This window comes from Mustela lutreola, chromosome 9 (assembly GCF_030435805.1).
Source record: "Mustela lutreola isolate mMusLut2 chromosome 9, mMusLut2.pri, whole genome shotgun sequence".
Classification (NCBI taxonomy): Eukaryota; Metazoa; Chordata; class Mammalia; order Carnivora; family Mustelidae; genus Mustela; species Mustela lutreola.
Window position 1 is genome coordinate 45,180,049 of NC_081298.1, and position 16,988 is coordinate 45,197,036.

The following is a 16,988-nucleotide window of genomic DNA, read 5'->3' on the forward strand; positions in this document are numbered from 1 at the left end:
TAGTACAGGTCTGGAGAGGGAAAAGATGCCTTCCTGTTAGGGGTGGGGAACAGAAGTTCGTGGAAGATGTGGCTTTCACATAGGCCATAAAAAGGGATAGGTCTGTCCATCTGAAAAACAATTCTGCTGCTGGAGTCATACATGGTCCAGTCTCTCTTCTCCTCAGCTGACCTGAGACCAGCTCAAGAGAACTAGCAGGCACTGCCTAGCATCCCCACCCACTTCCACCTGGGCCACTGGTCAAAGCCTTCCCTCCAGCTCCCAGGAGAGCTGTTCCACTCCTGTTTGGACACAGGGAGGTCTACCACACGTTCCCAGAGTTGCCCTGAGCAGTGTTTCTCCCTGTTGGACTAGGGCTGGTCAACCAGGACTATGGCTAGAAAGGCAGGTTGTACAGGGAGCTTGGCCCAGCAATAATTATTAGCGCCCAGCAGCAACACAGCCACTTCATCCAGGGGCCCAATTATCCCTCATAACTCTGGTGGGAGTACTCAGCCACTGTCAATACACCTTTGTACATTTTCCTTAGCCAAGAGGTTGTTTGTACCATTTACAACAGGGTCCTGACCAAGGTGTTAGCTCTTGGGAAGAATACACTAGTCTTCTCAAGAAAATTAAGAACAGCTTCTTCAAATTCTGCAGGGATTACTCAAGAAACAAATGTACATCTATTCAGTCTATGATAAAGTGGATTCAATTGAATTTTGGGGTCCTAATACTGTGACTAGATGAGAATACATCCATTATTATATTTAAATTCTATAAACTTAACACTAACACTGGTGAATCTAAGGAGTTGTTTTCCTCTGAGAACCATATAGGGTTTTTCATTAAAAACAACAACAACAACGAAAAACAAAACAAAACAACAACTAACAAAAAATTGACCTGGTTCTTTGAAATAATGCACAGAAGGTGTCTGTAAAGTCATATCAGCTGCCAATTTCACATTCTATTTTCTGCTCCCAAATAAACACACAGAGCAGTGGAAGTTCCTAGTAACTAACAAATTTACCTGCATGAGTGCAGGTAGCAATGAAACTAGTATTATCATTCTTATGAGCTATGTGATCTTGCCGAGGAATCCTTGAGAGCCTTTCACAGAATGCGTGGTTCCAAGAAAGAATTCTGTTCATTTTCACTCCAGTATGAACTGCTAGCCCATCCACCCCTGTTTCCTCTGAAGCATATTTCACCAGTCAGCTCCTACTGGCACTCAATAGTTGCTGAAATATCACCAGTCTACCCAGAGACTAGGTCAGTGCCTCTGCTTTTGCCCCATTGGCTGGTTCTCCCTGGGTCATAAAACACATCTCACTTCACTTCATTCCTGATGGAATCCCTCCCAATGGAATTATTGACTTAATTATGAAGGAATGATCTGACTTCTTTTAGAGATACCACCAACCCTACAGAACCCCCAGTCCATCCCATTCATCATTATGTCCCCTGCATCTAGCACAGTATTTATCTAGTTCAATATCTTCTTGAATGAGTTGAATAAAAGAAATAGCCTGTAACATATATGCACATTAACATATATAACATATAACAGTGATAGGATAATGGCCACAAAGTGCAAACCATTAACTAGATCATATGCCTATAGGCATATAGGAAAGAAACAGCCTCACCCACTTTCAAATCCTGGGGACTATCTAGAAGAGATTTCACCCTTCTGCTGAGGATTCCAGATTTCACCCTGCAAGCTAGACTCTCAATGTCTGCTGCCAGCTGAATTTCTCCACAGGAGGGTCTATAAATCTCCTCAAATCAATCATGTCCAAAGGACATGTCCCCTCAAATTCTGTTCTTCCCTCAGGCCCCACCACCCATCCAGCTGCTCGTTGTCCCAGGTTCTTCTCACTCCTCACAGCCCATCTCCAGGGTGACAGTTCCACCTCTAACATGCTCCAGCCCTGGGGACTTCATGCCCTCCACGGCCCTGCCTGGCATATGTCACCATGAATCCTCACCCAGGCAGCAATATGCCCTCTGCCTGGGCTCCTGCTTCGGCTCCTCCCCTCCACTGGCTGTCCTCCACCGGTCAGCAGAAAGACTGAACACTGTAAATCAAACCCGGTCCTTCTTCACTCAAACCTCCCAGTGACCTCCAATAGTTCTTACAATCCAAACTCATGACCACAGCCTACAAGGCCCTATGTAGTTTCCTCCATTCAATGCCAATTTCATTTCACAGCATTCGTCCTTCACACCCCACACTCCAGCCACCATGGCTTCTTTCTATTCTCTGAACTTCTCAAACACATTTTCCATTTGGGCTGCCTCTAGTATGCTGCCCCCACCCCCAGAGCCCACAGAGTTCATTTCCTCTCATCCTTCAGAACTGGGATCACACAATACCTCTTCAAAGAAATCTAAAAGTGCACCGTATATCATGCTTCACATGCCATCCGATCGCCCTGCCTTCTGCCTTCACAGACTCTGTAATGGCTGGATGCCTGACTGCTCACCAGTGAACAGGCCTTGGACACACAATGTCATAAGCAAGCAAGCAGTTTCCCTGGCATTGAGGATGTGGGTGGACTGACACAGCAAGATGGCACAGTGAGGTTACTGGGTGATCGACGACTCCCTCATCTTCCCTGGATCCTCGTTGGTCCATCAAGTGTACTCAAATAGAGCAATCTGAACAAAGAGGGTTAAGGCTGAGGAACACTCATACAGACTGAGGTGCTCTCATGCAACCAAAAGTCCAGGTAATAGCCACCTTCCTCCTCAGCCATTCACTATCTTTCTTGTGGATGAGGGAATGGATGGGACAGAGCTTCAAGTACTCACCATCAAGACCATTAGATACCTTTCAGGTAACCTGATAAACAGGGAAACTAAGAGCATAACATGTATAACATCCTCAGTTTTATTTATAAATATGAGGACTGCTTCTTGGTCTAGGAGTCCTCTTCATATAATTTCTTCCTACTACAGCACTTAAGATTCATTGAAATTCTCTCATTTATTCATTTCCTTCTTCACTGACTATCACTCCACTAACTAGAATGGAAGCTACATAACAGCAAGACACTCATCCGATTTGTTCATGGCTCTATTCCTAGCCCCAGGAACAGAGTTTGGGATCCAAAAGGTACTGAAGGTGTATTTGTTAAATGAATAAACAATCAATATTAAATATTTTATATCTCTAATTCAATAGCTGAAAGGACTGATTTGTCTGATTATTTAAAAGCAAGACTCATCAGGTGAATCTTTAAAAGTAAGCCTAGACCTTGGAAATGGAGACCACAGATACTGTAATTTAGCATCCTGCACAAGGGAAAACAAGAAAGTAAGAAAGGGTTGATTTTTAACAGGGCTAACTTCAAGAAGCATAAAGACAAGGAGGAAGGCTTCATTCAGACAAAACAATGAACAACAACGAAAAACAAACAAAAACAAATATGACAAGAAACATCCTTAGACAGACTTTCTTTTGAACTTTCATTTGAACATTACTGAGCCAGTACCCATGCCAACTTGCCTTTAGCCAAGTGCTAGGAAATTCAAAGACAGTAAGACACGGACTTTGAGGGTACAGAAGGAAACAAGTTAACGCAAAAGGCACCATGATCAAAGCTGATTCAAGGCATCAAAGCATGGAGTAGACAAAGCCACTTGGAGAGGGTGGGAAGATTAATTAATTAATGTTATACATTTATGCTTTATAAGACACTTTCAGATATTTCTTTTATTGGACTTTCATTCATAATCCTGTGAGGTAGATAGGGCAGGTGTGATTGAGATAAAGAAACCACAGGTTCTATGTGACTTGCCCAAGGTACCATAGTCAGAGATGTGGGCAGAACTCCCATCTGGTCTCCCAACTCAAATCTGAACCACACAAAGGTCACAGAGACAAGGGGGAATAAATCAAAACAGAAATCAGGTCAGGAATATATGAAAATAATCATCACCTTGGGGATGTAAAGGAGAGCCGAATAAAAAAGAGCAGGAAGATAAGTAGACACGTGAGAAATGAGGGGAGTGAGTGGCACAGAAAATGGGAACAGTCAATTTCCCCAAGAAGGAGTCCTGAGAAGCAAGCACCTCAGCACTCATGGTGAGCAGTAAGCAAAAGAAAGGAGGGAAAAGTGCTGAACAACAGAGCCCAGGCCACAAACTACCTTTGAGGTGGTGATTTTCAGCCTTCACAGACACTAGCACACTGCCTTAACTATCATCACAGTGCCCAGAGAAGTACATTCAAACAGAGAAACAACCAGCTGAGAGCTTTACAGGGCTAGCGGTCATTCCTGAATTTTTTTAAAGAAATCTTTAATTTCTTATTCTCCTTTACCACCAACCAAGAGCCAATATACGGTTTCTATTATTTTCCCACTTTATCTCAAAAACAATCTATAAACCACACACACCAGCTAAAACCTCTTGTTGACAATTATTTCTCCCTATCTAGCTGAAAGGCAATAGCAAAGGTTGAGGGCAAAACCTCCAGAGCAGATTGCCTGAGTAAAGTCCAGAAGCTACAGGGTCTTGGACAAGTTTTTTTTTCTTTTTTCTTTTTGTTTTTCAGTGTTCCAAGATTCATTGTTTATGTACCACACCCAGTGCTCCATGCAATATGTGCCCTCCTCAACACCCACCACCAGGCCCTAACTCCCATTCCCTTCCCCTCCAAATCCCTCAGTTTGTTTCTAAGGGTCCACAGTCACTCACTGTTGGTCTCTCCCTTTGATTTCCCCCAACTCACTTCTCCTCTCCTTCACCCAATATCCTCTGTGCTGTTCCTTATGCTCCACAAGTGAAACCATACGATAATTCACTCTCTCTGCTTAATTTATTTCACTCAGCATAATCTCCTCCAATCCCATCCATGCTGATAGAAAAGTTGGGTATTCATCCTTTCTGATGGAGACATAATATTCCATTGTATACATGGACCACATCTTCTTTATCCATTCATCTGTTGAAGAGCATCTTGGCTCTTTCCACAGTTTGGTGACTCTGGAAATTGCTGCTATGAACACTGGGGTACAGATGGCCCTTCTGTTCACTACATCTGTATCTTTGGGGTAAATAGCTAGTAGTATAATTACAGGGTCATAGGGTAGCTCTATTTTTAATTTCTTAAGGAATCTCCACTAATGTTTTCCAAAATGGCTGCACCAACTTGCATTCCCACCAACAGTATAAGAGGGTTCCCCTTTCTCCACATCCTCTCCAACACTTGTTTACTATCTTGTTAATTTTGGCCATTCTGACTGGTATAAGGTGGTATCTCAATGTGGGTTGTTTCTGTTTATTTGTTGTTGGGGGTTTTTTTTGTAATTTTATTTTTTTCAGTGTTCCAAGATTCATTGTTTATGTACCACACCCAGTACTCCATGCAGTATGGGATGGCTCACCCATCCCCTCACTCCCCACTTCTCCAAAACCCTCAGTTTGTTTCTAAGAGTCCACAATCTCTCATGGTTTGTCTCACCCTCCAATTTCCCCCAACTCACTTTTCCTCTCCATCTCCCCATGTCCTCCATTTTATTCCTTATGCTCCACAAGTAAGTGATACCATATGCGAATTCACTCTCTCTGCTTGACTTACTTCACTCAGCATAATCTCCTCCAGTCCCATTCATGTTGATACGGAAGTTGGGTATTCATCCTTTCTGATGGAGGCATAATATTCCATTGTATACATGGACCATATCTTCTTTATCTATTCATCTGTTGAAGAGCATCTTGGCTCTTTCCAGAGTTTGGCAACTCTGGCCATTGTTGCTATGAACATTGGGGTAAAGATGGCCCTTCTGTTCCCTACATCTTTATCTTTGGGGTAAATACCCAGTAGTGCAACTGCAGGGTCACAGGTTAGCTCTATTTTTAATTTCTTAAGGAATCTCCACACTGTTTTCCAAAGTGGCTGTACTAACTTGCATTCCCACCAACAGTGGAAGAGGGTTCCCCTTTTTCCACATCGTCTCCAACACTTGTGGTTTTTGGTCATTCTAACTGGTGTAAGGAGATATCTCAATGTGGTTTTGATTTGAATCTCCCTGATGGCTAGTGATGATGAATTTTTTCAAGTGTCTGTTAGCCATTTTTGTCTTCTTTAGAGAAATGTCTGTTCATGTCTTCTGTCCATTTTTTGACATGATTATCTGTTTTGTGTGTGTTGAGTTTGAGGAGTTCTTTATAGATCTTTGGATATCAGCCCTTTGTCTGTAGTGTCATTTGCAAATATCTTCTCCCATTCCATGGGCTGTCTCTTTGTTTTGTTAACTGTTTCCTTTGCTGTGCAGAAGCTTTTGATCTTGATGAAGTTCTAAAAGTTCTTTTTCGCTTTTGTTTCCTTTGCCTTTGGAGACATGTCTTGAAAGGAGTTGCTGTGGCCAGTGTCGAAGTGGTTACTGCCAACGTTCTCCTCTAGGACTTTGATAGATTCCTGCCACATGTTGAGCTTTTTTATCCATTTTGAGTTTATCTTTGTGTATGGTATAAGAGAATGGTCAAGTTTCATTCTTCTATACATAGCTGTTGGACAAGTTTTTGAAGCACTCTGCCTCAATTACAAAGTCAGAAATGGGGCCAACAATGGTTCCTATATTACAGGACTGCTGGGGCGATAAAATGAGCATGTCAGAGTGCAGTCCGCATTACACAAATGTTAGTTGTATTATAACTGCCTAATTCCTGAGAAAGGCCACCTCACCAGGTGGGAATAACCAGCTTCACCTACCTGTGAAGCCATAAAACTCAATGACTCATGAAACTCATACACTTAATGAGACTGGCCTTATTAAACGCACTTGATCCCAGTAAAGCAATAAGCACTACCACCAAACAAACCTATGAAAGCAGTGGGATTATCCCTCCATTTCCCTTCAAATATACTCCTTTTCAATACCATTTCGACTCCTTTTTAATTGAGAGGATCATAACAGAGCCTCACAAGAACCTGCTTCAGCAGACCCCAGGAAGCACCAAAGGAAGGGGAAGGATCTTTACCCCACTTAGGAGCCCCAGTGGAAACTCTCAAAAGGAACAAGGAGCTCAGTTCAGTTTTTCCCTAGGAGGGAATGACCCCCCAGGCCTTTCTAGGGCTCTATTCCTCCTGCTCCACATCATTCCCCACCCAGCGAACTAAGAGCCTTCCCAGCCCTGCCTACACATCGAAGAGTAAATGAAGATAGTAGCATTTACTTATTTACTAGTTTACTCAAATTCCCTAGACAATGGCACTGAAAGCATGATACTCAAGATTTCAGACTGTTACAGAGAAAAAGAGAAAGTAATCATTGAAGGTGAACTTGACCACTTAAAACACAAGTTAGAACAGTGAGAACAAGGAAATAAACTAATCAGACACAAGACAGAAAACACTGACAAGGATAAATGTCAGCAGTAATATCCAGTTACTTAAAAGCTAATATGACTCTGGTGATTTCACCTTCTAACAACTGCCTTAGTCCTCCTTCCCTCTGTGGTAATTTGTAAAAATGCCACAAATTCTTCTTTACTTGAAGCCACACCTTTGGGTGATGCACACCCTCAAATGATTTGGGGCAACCAGTCCTTAGAAATATGACCCACTGGTGGCTGGAGAACCTCAGGCAGTCTCTGCTCTAAGGAATATGAGGAAACTCCTAGAGCGGAGCTGCACCCAGCCCACAGTGGAGCCAACCCCACGTAACCGGCAGCCAGAGGCAGAACCACCCTAACCAACGGAGACTGATGAGGAAGAAAAACAGACACTTGTTGCCATAAGACCTATGTAAGCCATGAGGTTTGGGAGGGGCTGTTATTCAACATTATTGTGGAAATGTTGATGGGGAAGAAGAAACTCATCACCAAGCACCTTCATTGGCCATGAAGGACAGCAAGCCCATGAAGAGATGTCCTCAAGGATAACATTATAAGGAAAAGCAGAAAAAATGGATCTGAATAACAGATGTTGGCCATTGATACAAACTTTCTGTCAATGGTAATCCATGTGAACCAGGGTGCAGGCAAGACTCCTTTTGCTGACACTGGCCAGCAGATTTTAGAACTTCCTGTGTGTGCAGTATACTGTGCCAAGGGCAGATGAATAACCTGGAGCTTCATACCTGGTAAGGAGGTAAAATCCACTCAGTGAAGCCCTTGAGACTCAGCGAGTAATCAGGTCATAAGACAGCAGGTATGCTGATTGTGCTTCAGTGCTAAATCAGCACTTTTATCGTTATCATTATTATGAAAGAGAAATATACATCAGCAGAATGCATCTATTTACAGACCTAAAAATGTCCCTTGTACCGATTATATGCAAATGCAAAATCCTGGTGTGGATGAAATACTACCCAGCAGATGAAAGGTTCAGCCCCAGTCCATCAGGGCTGTGAAAGGAGATGTGGTCAAGGACATGGTGGGAGAAGTCTGGTGGAAAAGGGTGAATCAGGAGTTTGGCCTAGTCATCCCCCAAAGTCAGCTTGCAGGTAAGGACACCTGGCGTGACCCCCACCAAAAGCCCACCACACAAAATTATTTCTAGAAGTTCTGGAAAGCTATAAGAACTCAAAGAGAAAAGACTACCTGCAAGCACACTTTTTCTCACACCATAGAGACTTCAAATTTCAGAAAAACTCTCTCAAGTGCCATGTTTTCAATCCACATCCACTTTTAGGTATAAACATCATTGAACATATTTGACATGGAATGACTCCTGATTAAGCAATAAGGTACTGAAGATAACTCTTACTCCATCCCATGCCAACATAAGGAGATGCTCCCCTTCCTACTGCCCAACACCCCGCCCCTATTCCTCACCTCCCCATAAGACGCCTGACACCAGACTCAATAAATAGACAACCATTAGTCTAGGCACACACCAGGGACGTCCCCTCTGGCCTTCCACCCTGGTTTTCATCCATGTCCCTAGAAATCCAAGTTTCCCCACAAGATCCATATCTATGACTATCACTTCTACATGGCTCTGGGCATCACCTAAACTCACCCCAGCTTCCTAACCACAATGCTTCCATGCCCTAGATCCAAAAAAGCTTCCCAAATCTCCTCTCCTGCACCACATCCCTTCTGGCTCCACCTAAAACCTGGAGTCCCTTGAGGGGCTGCTTCCTCCTAGATGGTCAGGTAAGCCTTTCATTAGTCCTACACCACATACTGCAGGGCATAAGATGAGGTCGGCATCCTCCCTACTCCCCACTGCAATATCCAGACCATGGCAGTGCTCCCCTCATGCACACCAACACTTCTTTGCTATTTGCACAACCAGTCTGCATGCTAACTAGCCCACCCGCCCGAGCTGCACACGGTCTTTCACTCATCCCAGCAAGTTCTGAGATTTCAGGGCCTGGCTCACTCCTTCTCTTGTAACTAGCAATGATTTCGTCATTTACAAAGGTCATTCCTCACTTCCACACCCCAATGAGGCTGTCCTTCACCCCCTCTCCCACCATGCCTGCCCATAACACAGCTTAGACCCAGACACTGCTTGTCACCTCCCCACATCTGGGGCCCCAGTTTTGTTCCTCTCGCCTGTCACCCACCATTTCCCCTTCTCCCTGCTCACGCTTCTAGAAAGTGAATTCCAACTCTTCAATCCTACCAGGTCCTTGAACCCAAAGACCCCACTATCTGTCACTATCTATATAGGCTCCTTAAGTCTTCACTTCTTTTTCCCCCTATTTGGTTTCCACAGCCCATCTTTTTAATCAGCCCTTGCACTGACCACCCCTCAATGCCCTCCCTTTCCTCTTTCCATATTTACTCAAGAGAACCCCAGTCTCAGTTTTGATCTTGAATCAACTGAATGTACTTATGTGCACACAGGCCATGTGCTAGACATAAGAAATGATTTTTAAAATTGTTTTAAATACTTAATACATATGTGAAAGAATAAGTTTCTAAATATGTAGCTTGTGGTAAATAATAAAATAAAAATAAACACTTTAAACCCACCCACCCAAGCAAGCAACCAAGCAAATCAGGCTTTCACCCCACCATTCAAGTGAGCCCCATCCACACTGTTCATCCAATTTGCAGTCCTCTCCAGGGCCAACAGTAGATACACGTGTGCCTGTATGCCCAAGCACCACCAGGCCGGCCCAAGAGAAGGAAAAGGCCCCTAGAGCCCTGGCATAATGATTCTGGAAGCATATTGGGGCCTAAACTATATATTCCTTCTTGCAAAAAGTGAGCCAAACTCGTCTTTTAGCTTTGTTGATAGTTTTGTTTTTTGTCTATATTATAGCCATGTTGTATATACCAGTTAGAGGGCAAAATTTTAAATTATTCCCTAAAAATATACACGTATCCAAAATTTTACCATAATTGGTGATTTACTTCCATATTCTCCACAGCATTTCAACTAAAAAGTAAGAGTGGCCTAGAGAGACACTATTGGTTTTCCTCTAGCCCTCCACCGCACCCATTCCCACAGTCAGATCTTTCTTCTTCCTAACAGAGCCCCTATATGTTCAGGGCTCATCCTCCCCCAACAAAGTCAGGTCCTTTCAGGAGACTGGCCTATCCCTGGCCCTAGGGGGTAAGACCTGATGCTGCTGAGCCTATTACAGTGCAACACGCCCCTTGCAAGTGATAGGTTTAGGCTCAAGCCTATGACCCAACACTGTTCAATAAGAAATGGGAGGAATTCTGGTGGAGATGTCTGGAAAAGAGTCATTGTTTTTAAGAGACACAAAGCATTTCCTCTTTTCCTGCCTCTGGATGTTGATCTATCTGGGTGCAATGCTTGTAAGGGCTGTAGTCATTTTGTCACCTTGAGGACAAGCCTGCCACACTGAGGACACTAAGGATGGAAGGGCAGGGAGGCAGAGAGGCTCTGGGCTGTTAACATCAAAGAACTGCTGAATGAATTAGCTGGCTTGGGGCTCACCCTGCCTTGGGGCTGCTTTATAGGAGGAAAAAAAAAATCCTTATTATTTGTATTTGGGTTTTCTGTTTTCTGCATCGAAAAACATCCTTGTAAATACCGAAATAAAATCTGACAGTTGAACAGGAAACAATTATCAGTTGACTGAAGAGGTTGTAAAAGATATCCATCCTGGGGCACCTGGGTGGCTCAGTGGGTTAAGCCTCTGCCTTTGGCTCAGGTCATGGTCTCAGGGTCCTGGGATGGAGCCCAGCATTGGGCTCTCTGCTCAGCGGGGGAGCCTGCTTCCTCCTTTCTCTCTCTGCCTACTTGTGATCTCTGTCTGTCAAGTAAATAAATAAAATCTTTTTTTTTTTAAAGATATCTATCCAATTAAAATGGATTATTTTCATTTTTTTATACTTAGAAGGTAAACTAGATGTAGAAAGTAAAAGTCTTACAAGTCAGGAAGATATTTATACTTTGTTATCCAGGACTGACAATCCCTATGTAAAAGTAATTCTATATAAAGATGTAACCCAATTACCTAGCACTAATGTTTTAAAAAGTAGAGCTATGTTATTTAAATATTTTGACATACATTTCTCAAATACAGGATCCTAGGACTTTTTTTTAACCAATATGAAGTACCAATATAATGAAACATAAATATATACCAATGACATACAATGTGTAAATCATATATGCTTCATTTTAACATATCTATTCCTTCAGTAGGATCAAGTTTCATCACACTTTTTAAGTCCTTGCAAAATTGCTTCTACTTTTCTTGATCTGAATTGGGGCTAGCCTATATTACAGTCAAAACCACTCATCGGGGAGTCACTGATAGAAATTAAACAGATAAAGCAGGAGCTAGCTGGTAACCTCTACCTGAACCCATCTCCAAAAACTAAGGAAGCAGAAAACTGGTGATGAGGGCAGAGAGAGCCATCTTACTAACGTCAAGTAATTGTTAATAATTATAGTAACAGCTTACAAAACAGCTTTGATTATATTAACTTACTTAAACCTCTATTTGCCATAGGAAGCAGGCACCATCTTTATGGCCAGTGGAAGGTCACAGAGGTTAGCTCACTGCCAGACTCAAACCCAAGCAGTCAGGTAAACCAATATTAACAGGAAGTGATCAAGGAGGTACAGGGAAGCATAACTGGACAATGATTTTTTAAAAGATTTTATTGATTCATTTGAGAGAGAGAATACGAGAGAGAGAGAGAAAGAGAGAGAACTAGGAGTGGGAGAGGGGCAGTAAGAAAGAGACAGGGGAAGAAGACTCCCTGCTGAGCAGGAGCCTGACACAGGGCTGGATCCCAGAACTCTGAGTTCATGACCTGTGAGCTGAAGTCAGATGCTTAACCAACTGAACCACCCAGGTGCCCCGAAAATATGACTTTTTTAAAGCACATAGATCTGGTAGAAGTCACAGAACTTAAGAGTTACTAAATCTAAAAGTGGACTGACTCAGAAGTTGGTTTATTTAGGACACCAAAGGCAGCTTGCATGTGGAAAGACCCTCCTCCTGGACAGGTTAAAAAGGTGGTCTTTCTATGAAGTTACCTCAGCCAAGGCTGAAATGGCCTTCCCCAAAGGCTTCTCTTTACCTCTGGAAATCCATCACAATGTCCCCCAACCTGCCAGCAGCTACAAACACGGCCCACTACATTTCTTACACAAGAAACCAAAGGCCTCTGGTCACCAGGCAGCCTCTTCTCACCCCCAGTCTTCAATCTGCTAGCAGCATAAGAAAGCCAGAAACCCACAACCTGAGGAACAGGTGGCAGATCATTTGTTATAGGAGTCTAGTGGAACATAAGAAAGCCAATTAAGTATTATGTAAGTCTTCACTTACTCATGTGGAAAAATGTCCAAGGAATGTGAAGTCAAAAGTCTAGGGTTAGGGGCGCCTGGGAGGCTCAGTGGGTTAAGCCACTGCCTTCGGCTCAGGTCGTGATCTCGGGGTCCTGGGATCGAGTCCCGCATCGGGCTCTCTGCTCGGCAGGGAGCCTGCTTCCCTCTCTCTCTCTCTGCCTGCCTCTCTGTCTACTTGTGATTTCTCTCTATCAAATAAATAAATAAAATCTTTAAAAAAAAAAAGTCTAGGGTTAGACCATGCATAATGACTATTCATGTAAAACTGTGTTTCTGTGTGCTGCACACCCAAGACAGACATGGACAAAGAGGGAGAGAGACAGAGAGAGAAGAGGATGCACGTAAGCAAGAGCAAGAATAGAAAACGTGATTACCAAAACTGGAACAATGGACATTAGGAGATTGCAGAATTTGAAGAGCTTTCTCATACTTGAATTATTTTTTGCTTACTTGTATCATTCAAATGTTTATAGAGCACATTAAATTTCATAACCCAAAAAACTATGCACAATATGGATGAAGCTTGAAGGCTTTTTGCTAAGTGTAGTAAGTCAGACAAAGAAAGATACATATATACTCAATGATCTCACCTCTACATGGAGTAGAAAGAAAGAAAGAAAGGCCTCATTGGAAAAGAAATCAGACTTGCTGTTCCCAGAATAGAAAGAAAGAAGAAAAAGAGAAGAGAAGAGACAAGACGAGACGAGACGAGATAAGACTCATTGGAAAAGAAATAAGACTTGCTGTTACCAGAGAGGGAAGGTAGGGTGGGAGGGGGAACTGAAAGAGGGGGAAAAAATTATATATATTTTTTATTTTGGAAAAAAAAAAGCTGCCAGTGTGTTTTGGAAGATTTTTTCAGATATTTTTCAAAGCTTGAGTATTTACTATAAAAAAGAAAAGAACAACTCAGTGAAAATAACACCCGACTATAATGTTCTCCAAATTTGTCTTACTCTCCAACTTTGACATACAGTGAAGACCCATACAATATATTAAATAGTATTTTCACCAAGACCAAAATGCCCCCAAATAGCAAATAACTTAAATTTCTTCTGTCCAACAATTTAATTAAAGTTATACTATAACAATACACATGTTGTAGATAATGCCCTGTAATGACCTCGTTTGCTGTCTTTAGGGAAAGCTGTGTTTCTCTAATTGTCGTTTATCAGGAAGTATAGAAAAATAATAGAGTCAAGCAGAAAGAAATTACCTCTGCCCAGACACTCAATAACTTGCATTGACTTAGGGACAAGCACATGTGTGATACTCCGGCATGGAAAAGGTGATGACATTTTCAATCATGTTAAGGTTCATTTACAAGACCGGGTGGCCATAGCACACACTCGGTCACGTTTCTTCTGTGTAAACCTAGCACCAACAAGCAGCTGCCAGAACAGAATCTGCATTGGGGATTCCATCAGCTGGCAACAATGGTTTATAAAAATCAGGTCTTTTCAGGTTACACTGAGCCAGAGATTAAGACTCCTTTCAGGTCTTTCCACTAAGAAACGTAATATAAAGTACAAATGGGGCCCTAATTTAGGGGGCTCCTGAAATGAAGCTAACCACTGGCTTCTCTTTGCAATCATTTATATAGATGAATTAATATTACCCTGACCAATCAACATTTTCCTGTGCTCATACTTTTTTAGCAGCTGGCAGATGTATCTCCATTTTTAGTCAACATCAGGGGAACTTTTTTTTTTTTTTTTGAGAGAGAGAGAGAGAGTGCACGCCAAGGTGGGGAGGAGAGTGAGAGGAGAGCAGAGGGAGAGGGAGAGAGAGAAACTTACACAGGTTCCATGCCAGCCAGCACAGAGCCTGACACAGGGCTCAACACAACCCTGAGATCATAACTAAGCCAAAATCAAGTCAGATGCTTAACTGACTGAGCCACCCAGGCATGCCAGGGTTACTCTCACTATGGCTGCTTCTTGCCTCTTACTGAAATTTGGGCTAACATAGCAAGCCTACCTCCACACTATTATAAGCCTGGGCTGCTGTGTGGGCCATGTTACACGGCCCATGGCAATCTAGCTTTCCTGTCCCATGGGCTGCAGCCAGCCTGTCTTCTCATCACTGCTTGGTGCCACAATAAGGACAGAAACAGGCCATGTGTGCCCACCTTCTGCAAAACCTGCTCTTGCCATGGCTTCCACAGCTACTCACTTCTCTTCTCCAACATGACCTCTTTCTCTGACCTCTTTGCTTTTCTGTCTCCAGTCACTGCTCAGTATTGGGGCCAACGATCGGACTTTTTATAAAGCAAGCCAAAAGAAAAGAAAGGCTTTCTTTACAAAGAAAGATCCTGAAGGTCAACTCAGGTCACTCCCCAACTCGTCCTTCCCCTGGGGCTCCTCATCTCACCTTAGGAAAAAAAATCCCAAGTCCTCAGTGAGACCTATAAGCCCCACCTGGTCCTACCCTTTCCTCCCCCACCCCAACTCCTCCAACTCCTCCAAACTCCATCGACTTCCGTTAGATCCTCAAGCCTACTGATGACTCAGAGTCTTTGCGCTTACTGTTCCGTCTGTTTGGAACACTACTCCCATAAATAATTGCCAAGCTGTTCCCTGTTTAACCCAGATCTTGACTCTAAATCCCTTCTCAGAGAGGCCTTCCCTGAACCTGCCGTCTAGACTAGCATATACACCCCCAATCAAGCTTCATTTTTCTATAATCATTATGTGAAATTATACATTTACTTGCTCTTTGTTTATTGTCCATTTGCCCTAATGGAAAGAAAACCTTGTGAAACTGGAGCTTCATCTGGGATACAGCAAGCCCTCAGTATCTACTTGTGGAATGACTTCAAAAAGAATGTACACTGTCTAACATAGAACTCAAAGGGTGGCAAATCCATTTATTTAAAGGGAAACCCTTACTTCCCTCAAATTAGATGAATCCTCAAATATAACTCCCACAGTCTTATGTAGAACTTAGAAAATGTCATGTAAGGGTTTTCAATGACCTAGGATTATCAACACAAAAGTCAATGCTCTCATGATATTAGGAACAGGATAGATAATAACCAGGCCAGCCAATCAGAGTACCCCATCTCCTACAGGAACACGTCCATGACCCATGGAAAGCCAATCAGCATGGTCTCAAGACCTGGGGCCCTAGACAGGCCACACTCTTCTCAAGCTTTCTCACTAGCTCACATTCTTCTCACTAGCTTTCAGAGACCATCTCTCCTGCACCTGGCAGAATCAGCCTGACAATGAAGAAGCACAGAAAAGAAACACACATGGAACCAAAGTGGAAAGGAGTATTTTTCACCAAAAGGGAGGTCAAAAAAGAGAGTGGACATGAAATTGGGTGAGTGTCCTGGACTCCACTTACATCCCTGCCAACAGTCATACGTACTTAAAGCCAAAGGTTCTCCTACACTAGTCATGTGTGTAATTAAATCCCCCCCCCCCACTTTTTAAATTAGGCTTTCTGCTGCTTGCAACCAAGAGTCCTGACTCTTACAAATATGTTCAACATATACAGCGGACCCTTGAACAATGCAAGGATTAGGGGTGTCTTCTCCCTGCATGTAATTTTGACTCCCCCAAAACTTAACTCATAACAGCCTGTACACCAGAAGCCTCACCAATAACATAAACAATTAACACATATTTTGAATACATGTAATATGCACATGGTATGCTGTGCTGTTACAATAAAGTAAGCTAGAGAAAAGAACATGTTATTAAAATCATAAGGAAGATAAAATACATTTATAATCTTATATTGTTACTATTAAAAAAAAAAATCCACATATAAGTGGATTTTAAGCAGTTCAAACCCATTGCTAAACGGTCAACTATACGATCACTCTGGTGGAGCAGAATGGTTTTAAAAAGACAAAAAAAATCCCCCAGCTGGTTAAACACACACAGAGATGGTTGCCAGGGGCTAGAGGGAGGAGGGAACAAGAGACCGCTTCATGGGTACAGGGTTTTCTGTTGGAAACATTTTCTGATGAAATGTTCTGGAACTAGATACAGGTATGATGACTGCACAGCACTGTAAATGTTCTAAATGCCACTGACTTGTTCACTTTAAAATGGATAATTTTACATTATGTGAAATTTACCTCAATAAATAAAATTTTAAATGTGGAAACAATTCTGCAATGCATTTCTTAATCACCTTTAAGTACACCTATCATCATTTCCAAGAAAAGGAAATTAAGTCAAATGATATGTACATTTTTAAGACCATTAGCACATACCAAAAATTACTTTCCGGGGAGATC

General features: G+C 42.5%; 1 protein-coding gene across 4 annotated transcripts in view; it reads right to left on the reverse strand.

Annotated features, from left to right (window-relative positions):
* RALGAPA2 (Ral GTPase activating protein catalytic subunit alpha 2) overlaps positions 1-16,988 on the reverse strand; it is a 322,357-nt gene that overhangs the window by 293,765 nt on the left and 11,604 nt on the right. The gene's annotated exons all lie outside the window — the stretch shown is intronic.